Source organism: Danio rerio, chromosome 1, assembly GCF_049306965.1.
Source record: "Danio rerio strain Tuebingen ecotype United States chromosome 1, GRCz12tu, whole genome shotgun sequence".
Lineage (NCBI taxonomy): Eukaryota > Metazoa > Chordata > Actinopteri > Cypriniformes > Danionidae > Danio > Danio rerio.
Window position 1 is genome coordinate 25521666 of NC_133176.1, and position 9353 is coordinate 25531018.

The 9353-nt window shown below is 34.9% G+C and overlaps 1 long non-coding RNA gene across 1 annotated transcript; it reads left to right on the forward strand.

Moving 5' to 3' along the window:
• The first annotated feature begins 374 nt into the window (after positions 1-374).
• Positions 375-3124, forward strand: LOC141375516 (uncharacterized). The gene is made up of 4 exons (XR_012383610.1): positions 375-503; positions 1178-1275; positions 1350-1412; positions 1527-3124. It is a non-coding gene; the product is annotated as an uncharacterized lncRNA (long non-coding RNA).
• Positions 3125-9353: the final 6229 nt, after the last annotated feature.

The following is a 9353-nucleotide window of genomic DNA, read 5'->3' on the forward strand; positions in this document are numbered from 1 at the left end:
AGTATTTTCAATGAAACTTTTGCGCTAGTCTGCTGCTATAATTTGTGCAGCACGCTAATTATTCTCTTTATTCTCTATTTTTACCTGGGGATACTCATCCCGAGGTCCTCAGATTATGCAGAGTCACACTCAAAAAAATGAATTATGGCTTTAGTTGGTCCAAAGAATGTAACTATGTTTAAATTAAACAATTTGCTTATGTTTGTGTATTAAAAATAAAAGTGTTGTGTTGAAAAAAATTAGAAAAAGTAAGTTTTTACATTTAAACAGCTTGCTTAATTAACATGAATGAAAGGGAGTTTTGTTGCTTCTGCAGTACTGCATTTTGGTCAATAGGTGGAGTAATATCTGCACATGCGCAGTTTCAAAACAACACAGGAAGTAAGAAGATTCAAACCACAACGATCACTCTCAGCTCGGCGCCATATTATGGGAATCAAAAGATGAAGATTACAGTACAAATTGAGAACTTGCACAAAGCTTTCCCCAATGTGGTCACACAGGTGAGATTTTTTTTACTTTTTATGTATTTATACTGAGGCTGTGACAACATTTGAATCATAAATGTACTCTCTTGTAATACTCTGTTGTGTTTGTGTATAGTATTGCTATAAAATTGCCATGTTCCCTGTGTCTTTTCCACATTATAGACAGATAAATGTATAGTTTGTTTTGCATTCCTGTGAAATTTTATACTTGGTATATATTAACTCCCCCAAAATAAAGTTGCAAACGTTGGTAGTAAGGAATAGTCATGTTAGAATAGTCTAAGCTTTTCACTCATCATAGCACACGTGCTGCTGATAATGTGACAATAAAAGTGATTTGATTTTTTATTTGATTTGATGGTCTTTATTTTAAATGAGTGTCAAGCAGTTTGTCGAGTTTGAATGCTAGTTTTGATAACTTACATAATATTAATTAAAATGTGGTGTTAGCACAGTGTTATTTATTATTTAATTGTATTATTCAAGCCTGTTAACTTAAAAAAATCAGCAAAAATGCATTTGTGACACTTAAATAGGATGACATCTAGCATGTTGACATATTTAATGTAAGTTTATTTGTTTGGTCATCTAACACGTTTAAATTTTTAAGTTTAGTAGTTTGCTATTTATATTATTATATTTTATTATTTTAAATCTTTGCTCACTCACATCTATTTTCTCCCTCACAGTTTTACAGCTCAACATCTAAAGTCCCATATCTGGCTGAGGAGACTGTGGATCATCCAGCTACTATGCCTTTAGATACCTATACACACATTAAAATGATGTACATTAAAAATACTAGTAATTTTAACTACTAATTATGTAGTAAATTACTAATTGTCATTTCATGTCATTTAGAAAATCACCAGTGGAAAAAAAGGTGTGAATGCATCCTCAAAGCCCTAAGTGAGGGAGTACATGGTAAGCTATTTTATTTAATTTTTTTAAACATTTTGTATTTTCCTCTTAAACCAATTTCTCCTTTCACCTTTGATCTGTTGGTAAATGTTTTATTTTTTTACCTGACTTTTTTAGGATGCTGGGCATGACGAAGCGTAAACCTTGATGTGCAACACCACCTTATGAATCTACAGTAGTTACATTAACATTTAGCAGACTCTTTTGTCTAAAGTGACTTACAATTGAGGAGACATTCAGGAAATCAACAAGAAAAGGCATTACACCCAAGATGTGCTAATTATACAAAAAAATTCTACATGTGGTTTGTCAAGCCCACACACCTGTGTGAAGCAGACTTCATGCACAATGTTTTGTTTTTTGTTTTTTAGATATAGGGAGTGCTTGTAAGAAAGTGTCTGGTGCAAATGTGCATAAATGGTGCAAGTGTCAGAGAGATGAATGTGTGTAGTTACTGCATGTTCTGTGATGGTTGGTCTAATTTATGGTGTAGTGCTGATCGTGTTACTTTGCTTTAAAATGTTAATTTTTCTTTAAACAACTGAAGTGTTATCTACTTTTTCAGTGTAAAGAAGGTACAGTATAGTTTACAAAAGAAGACTTATTTTTTCTAAGTATATTTTTGATAAATCATTTGAAGGCAGAATATTATTTTTGAATGTTTTTTGTAATATATGAAAAGTATCTTTTTGAAAAGTGTATTTTATGATGTTTTTGTAAGCATATTTTTAAAATCATTTATTGTTTTCAATTTGCTTCATACTTGTATTACTATTATTTTAATAGTATTAATATTTTAACTTATTGTAATAAGTGAAGATACAGATAAAGACAGTATTTGGATTTTGATAATCATTTTATTGCTGGAAAATATGTAAAACTGTAAAAATGCTATTGAATAAACTCAATGAAACGGAAATTGTTTTTTTATTTGGTTAAACATAACAATATCAATTTTAGAATAATTGAACTTAAATAACTACATTGATTAAAGCTAAATTATTAATGTTACGTTGATTGAACTAAACAACATTACATTACCTTTATGTAACTAACTTAAGTTCACTAAAATGAATATTCTTTCTTAAAGGTAACTTAACTCGGTTACGTGGAACCAGTGGACAAAAAAAAGTTAATTAACGCCAACATATCATTTTTTTGAGTGCACTGATTGGATCCAAGACCAGCGACAAGATGATCCCAAGGTTTCCATATCTGGGACCAGGCCATATCCTGAGCTGCTGCTGCGCTGATGGTCATGGGGAGTGGAGAACATGAGTCTGATTCCAGCGACGCTCCAGGGACAGACGAGTCTTCACTGAGGCCAGCTTCCAGCCTCCACCGCCGTGACTGAAGCTCTGCACAAGACTTTTGGCCAGCGGAGAAATTTAAAGGGTCATGCCCAACTGAGTCTGGTTCTCTCAAGGTTTTTTTTCTTCACTGCTATCAGGTGAAGTTGCTTTTTCCCTCTCCGCTGTCGCCACTGGCTCACATGGTTCAGGATTAGTAGAGCTACGCATCGATGAATTTGCTCTTCAGTGTTTGAACTCTCAGTAATGATTTTAAATCACACTGAACTGAGCTAAACTGAACTGAACTGAACTTAAACACTAAAAACTGAACTACACTGTTCCAGTTACTATGACCATTTATGTGAAGCTGCTTTGACACAATCTACATTGTAAAAGCGCTATACAAATAAAGCTGAATTGAATTGAATTGAATTGAATTTTTTTCACACTTTAACAATCAAATGGATGCTTAAACCTTTTTAACTGATTATATTTGAATTACATCACAACATCCATGCTGTAAAAGGAACCTTATCAGATTGAAAACAGTCACATTAAGGCAAGCTTTTACCGAGAGTTCATCATTGGCTGAAAAACACGATCTGTCCATATACTGTATAGCTCATTGAAGTCAAAATGATCAGCCCTCCTATGTTTTTTTTTCTCCAATATTTTCCAGTTTGTTTAACAGAGCAAGGAGTTTTTTTTACATTATTTCATTTAACATGTTTCTCTTCTGAAGAAAGTCTTATTTGTTTTATTTCAGCTAGAAGAAAAGCAGATAAAAAAAAACAAACATTTTATGGTCAACATTATTAACCCCCTTCAGTATTTTTTTTTCAATTGTGTACAGAACAATCCTTATACATCCCTTATCTTCATCTATATACAATGATTCGCCCACTTACCTTCCTAATAAACCCAATTACCCTAGTTAAGCTGAATACTTGTATCTTGAAAAGAATGTTTGGTAAATGATGTGCTATCCTCATGGAAAATATAAAAGAAATCAGTTATTAGAAATGAGTTACAAAAACTATTATGTTTAGAAATGTGTTCAAAATTTCTTATTTCCATTAAATAGAAATTGGGAAAAAATATACAGGTGGCGAATAATTTAGGAGGGCTAATAATTCTGACTTCAACTGTATATTATGCATTAGCATGTATATGTCTGCTGTTTGTGTTTAAATGTTACCTACAGTGTCTAAAGTTTTATACATAACACAATATCCACAAAATACTTTCTGGAGAATAGTGGCTTTTTTAGCACATTAGTAGATTTACATCGTCTATATTTCATGACTTCAGCTCAAATGCTCTGTTTTAGTTCACTCCGCATCATTTCATTGAGGTTAAAGTTAGATTAAGATTTGTAAAACACAAGCAATTTATTTATTTATTTATTTAGCTCTGGTGTGTTAGATTTCCAATCATAAATCCTTATGATTTTACTTTACAAAATGTTCAATTATTTTTGAAACATTACTCACAGAATAATTCTGAGTGTCTGGAATTTTAAAGGCATTGTTTTTTAATATGCTACCCAACTACCTACCTGCCAACCTATATAACTATCTATAGCAGGGGTGGCCAACCCTGTTCCTGGAGAGCCACCTTCCTGCAGATTTCAGTTGCAACCCATATCAAACACACCTGCCTGTAATTATCACGTGGTGTTCATGTCCTAATTCATTGGTTCAGGTGTGATTGATATGGGTAGCAACTGAAATCGGCAGGAAGGTGGCTCTCCAGGAACAGGGTTGGCCACCCCTGATCTATAGTTATCTTCTTATTAGCTTCCCTGTTATTTTTCCCCAATTTCTATTTAACAGAGAGATTTTTTAACACATTTCTAAACATAATAGTTTTAATAACGCATTTCTAATAACTGATTTATTTTATCTTTGCCATGATGACAGTAAATAATATTTGACTAGACATATTTCAATATACTTCTCTACAGCTTCAAGTGACATTTAAAGACTTAACTAGGCTTATTAAGTTAACTAGGCAGGTTAGGGTAATAAGACAAGTGATTGCATATTGATGGTTTGTTCTGTCGACTATCGAAAAAATATAGCTTAAAGGGGCTAATAAATTTGACCTTAAAATGTTTTTTGGTTTTTATTAAAAACTGCTTTTATTCTAGTCGAAATAAAACAAATAAGACTTTCTCCAGAAGAAAAAAAAAATCAGACTTACTGTAAAAAATTACTTGCTCTGTTTAACATCATTTGGGAAATATTTCTTTAAAAAAATGTCTACTTTTTGCTCAAAGAAAAACAAAAACATGACGAAGAAAGCTGGCAGCCAAATCTGCAAGGTCTGTAAAACTGAATTATGAATTAAAATTTTAGTGAACTAAATGAACATTTATAATCAACTGGCAACCCTAAATATAATATAATATAATATAATATAATATAATATAATATAATATAATATAATATAATATAATATAATTAATATAATATAATATAATATAATATAATATAATATTATATAATATAATATTATAAATATAATTTAATATAATTTAATATAATATAATATAATATAATATAATATAATATAATATAATTTAAATATAAAATAATATAATATAATATAATATAATATAATATAATATAATATACTAAAACCCTCGACTTTCATTGTGAAAATGTATAGAAGAGTGCTGAAAAAAAATACAACACTGTTGTTCACCTTAACTTTTTTATTTATTAAATTAATTTCTACCTATTTATTTTATTTTGTCTTGTACAGTCGATTGTTCCACTTCCACCTGTGTCTTCTTAATTCTGATGTTGTTGGCATTGTCTTCAGTGTATGATCTTCTGCGGTCCAGAATCTGCCAGTTTGTCTTAGTCGGGCATCTCAGCTGAGACCTGTCCACTATGGGTGACCCTGCCGGTATCTGTGAAGTACCAGTGGTGAAGCTCTCAGCATCACTGATGCACACAAGCCCTCACAGCACGTCAAGCTGCAAACCGTGTGAGGGACCCTAACCTAACCTACCTGACACCGTGAATCACTAAACGCATCGAAACACCCAGAGGAGTCCAGCGACCGACCAGCGACATGAGAACAACCGCTCAGAAAACCACCTGATGACCACACCGCAAAGCATTAAAAACCATGAGCAAACCAACTGACAATCACCAAACACATCCTATTGATGAAACAAGAGTGTGTGAAAAGGAAACTTACTTGTAAACTTGCTCTAGAACTATATACAGTATTTACAGTATATACAAATGCAGCATGTGGTGTGATTCTGCATGTGAGGACTCAGTGTCTGGGCCTCTTTCTTCTGGGCTCCACAGGCAGCGGCTCTTCACTGATGTCTACCTGGATTCGAGGAGCGATGCTGGAACCAGACCTGCTCTCAGTGATGATTACTCGTCCATCGGCCTGCACTGTCTCCTCCACTACAGGACACCCGAGTGTTTCCCACAGCCGCTGCTTGATATCCAGGCCCAGCTGCAGGCTGTATGGACGGCGGTGACCACAGCGGTTCTTGGTCATGGGCTCCACCACAGAGCGGTAGATGTCCTGATAGACTTCAACGCTGCAGCCATGGATGGAGAGAGGCTCTGCCTGCTGACCTGCATCCACTGAAGACACTCTGACTGCTGGACGGAGGTCAGGAAGGACAGCCGTGTTCTTCAGGTGTCGCTCCTCCAAACCTGAAACAGAGACACAGCTGTAAGTGTGGTCTAACCTGACCACAGCTGCAGGATCCAGAACAGAAGAGACGCCCTCCACCCAGAAGTCTTTCAGGCGTGCAGGAAGAGCTCTGGTTCTTCTGAGGCGACGCTGCTCCATGAAGATCAACTTAAATCAGACAAACTGATGAAACTTGTCGACTTGGAGAGTTAAAAGAGCTTCAAGCAGAGGATTCAAGACTTTCAGACAGTTGTGTGGATTTAAAGTGTAAACTCAGGTTGCCGTGGTGACAGAATATTGAACTGGTTTAAATGTAAACAGCTCTTGATCAGCAGTAAGTCAATCAGAGCAGGAAAAGAGTTCTTCTCCATTACTTCTCGAGTACCAGTGTTGTATTTTTTACAGCAAATATACATACATGTGGTGTAAACTCAACTAAATTGGTGATACAGATACAAAATGTCCACATGCAATGAGATATATGCACACAAACTTTTAATTTCTCTTTCATTTAATTTTTTTAATTAATTTGAAAATAACCCATAGAAAAAGTCAGTAAGAGCAAGCGGAATCCTCTGTCGGCTGTGGCTTCAGTGTGACTTCAGCTAATCAGTTTTGGCCAGTGCAAACAAGTTTTCATGAGTTTAACAACCAGCAAGAAAACACACAATCTGACGTAAGTGAAGTCATCTCTCACTACTGTATTGTTTTTAAATGGAGGAAAGATTTTACAAGTAACTTTTTATTCTAAATCTTGGACGTTATTCTTGAAACAAAAAATGAGCAATAATAAGGTGTGAAGCACCAAAAGCGGCTCATATTAAAATGAATTTGAATAGTAATTTGGCTATTATTGTTTATTCTAAATATTTAACTAATATCTTTTGGAACATTATAATGTGTGGTTTTGATGGCCATCCCACAAGCTAATCCAGCTAAAAATAGTGCTAAAAATTGCACTTAAATGCAATATTTAAATGTCACCATTAAATAGAAAATGATGCGAATAACTGCAAAAAAGTCAATTTTTGAGAAAAAGAATCACCCCTTTCACCAGGCTGGCTTCAGGCCTGGATCATCACTACCTGGCTGAGATACAATATTAAGTAGGTATCAGACCAAACAAGAAGCACTGCATTAAATTCCATTTTTCTGCACCGTCTTTAAAATATGGAAATTAATTTGACCCCAGTATTTTCAATGAAACTTTTGCGCTAGTCTGCTGCTATAATTTGTGCAGCACGCTAATTATTCTCTTTATTCTCTATTTTTACCTGGGGATACTCATCCCGAGGTCCTCAGATTATGCAGAGTCACTGATTGGATCCAAGACCAGCGACAAGATGATCCCAAGGTTTCCATATCTGGGACCAGGCCATATCCTGAGCTGCTGCTGCGCTGATGGTCATGGGGAGTGGAGAACATGAGTCTGATTCCAGCGACGCTCCAGGGACAGACGAGTCTTCGCTGAGGCCAGCTTCCAGCCTCCACCGCCGTGACTGAAGCTCTGCACAAGACTTTTGGCCAGCGGAGAAATTTAAAGGGTCATGCCCAACTGAGTCTGGTTCTCTCAAGGTTTTTTTTCTTCACTGCTATCAGGTGAAGTTGCTTTTTCCCTCTCCGCTGTCGCCACTGGCTCACATGGTTCAGGATTAGTAGAGCTACGCATCGATGAATTTGCTCTTCAGTGTTTGAACTCTCAGTAATGATTTTAAATCACACTGAACTGAGCTAAACTGAACTGAACTGAACTTAAACACTAAAAACTGAACTACACTGTTCCAGTTACTATGACCATTTATGTGAAGCTGCTTTGACACAATCTACATTGTAAAAGCGCTATACAAATAAAGCTGAATTGAATTGAATTGAATTTTTTCCACTCTTTAACAATCAATTGCATGCTTAAACCTTTTTAACTGATTATATTTGAATTACATCACAACATCCATGCTGTAAAAGGAACCATATCAGATTGAAAACAGTCACATTAAGGCAAGCTTTTACCGAGAGTTCATCATTGGCTGAAAAACACGATCTGTCCATATACTGTATAGCTCATTGAAGTCAAAATGATCAGCCCTCCTATGTTTTTTTTTCTCCAATATTTTGCAGGTCAGAGTTGGCCAAGCTAGAACTTTACAACGCAGCAACATGCTAAACTTGTCGCACAAGCCTGCGTTTGCTGTCTTCTGCTTTCGCATGCGTATGCATGGAAATCTATGGGGCTGAAAGTGCAGTGTGACCATGACTTTAGGCCCACAGCTATTTTTAGTTTATATGCTACGCCACGTTATCATTATTAGAAAACATCAGGTTAATTATATTTGTCATACAGATGCTATTTATTACAGGGTGTCCGCGGGGTCTTGAAAAGTATTAAAAGTTGATAAATCAGTTATGAGAAAATTAAGGCCCTTAAAAGGTATTAAAAAAATAATTGAGTTTTTACAAAGTCTTAAATTTTGTTCAAGCGATGTCCAAAGCGTTTGACCAAAAAAGCATACATACGTTTATGTTTCTCCTAATATATTAACAATGGCATGCTCAATTCATGCGTTTGGTTTGGGCTGGGGTGCATCTGGCCAAGCTCCTCCTCTGCAGCAGGACATATAGTATATAAAGAGTTTATTTGCAAAAACAGAGAACACCTTTTTTTTTTTTTTTTTTTTTAAGAGAAGTGCATTAAAGAGAACACTTGCAAAAACTAGCATGATGTATGGAAATGACTAAAACTGTGGATTTTAGTAGATTTCAGAAATTATGTTTTTATATTAAGTATTAAAGATTTGTTTAAAGATAATTATGTGAACAAAAAAAAAAATAACCTCTTCGTTAAAATATAAGACGTTAAGAGATGGTGTCCATTTCACTGGCCACACAATGGATGGAAACAACAAAGAGATATAGTAGTATGTTCCAACTCATTATCTGCATTAGATGGTTTTTACAGTGATTAAAGAGATCATCTTTAAGACTG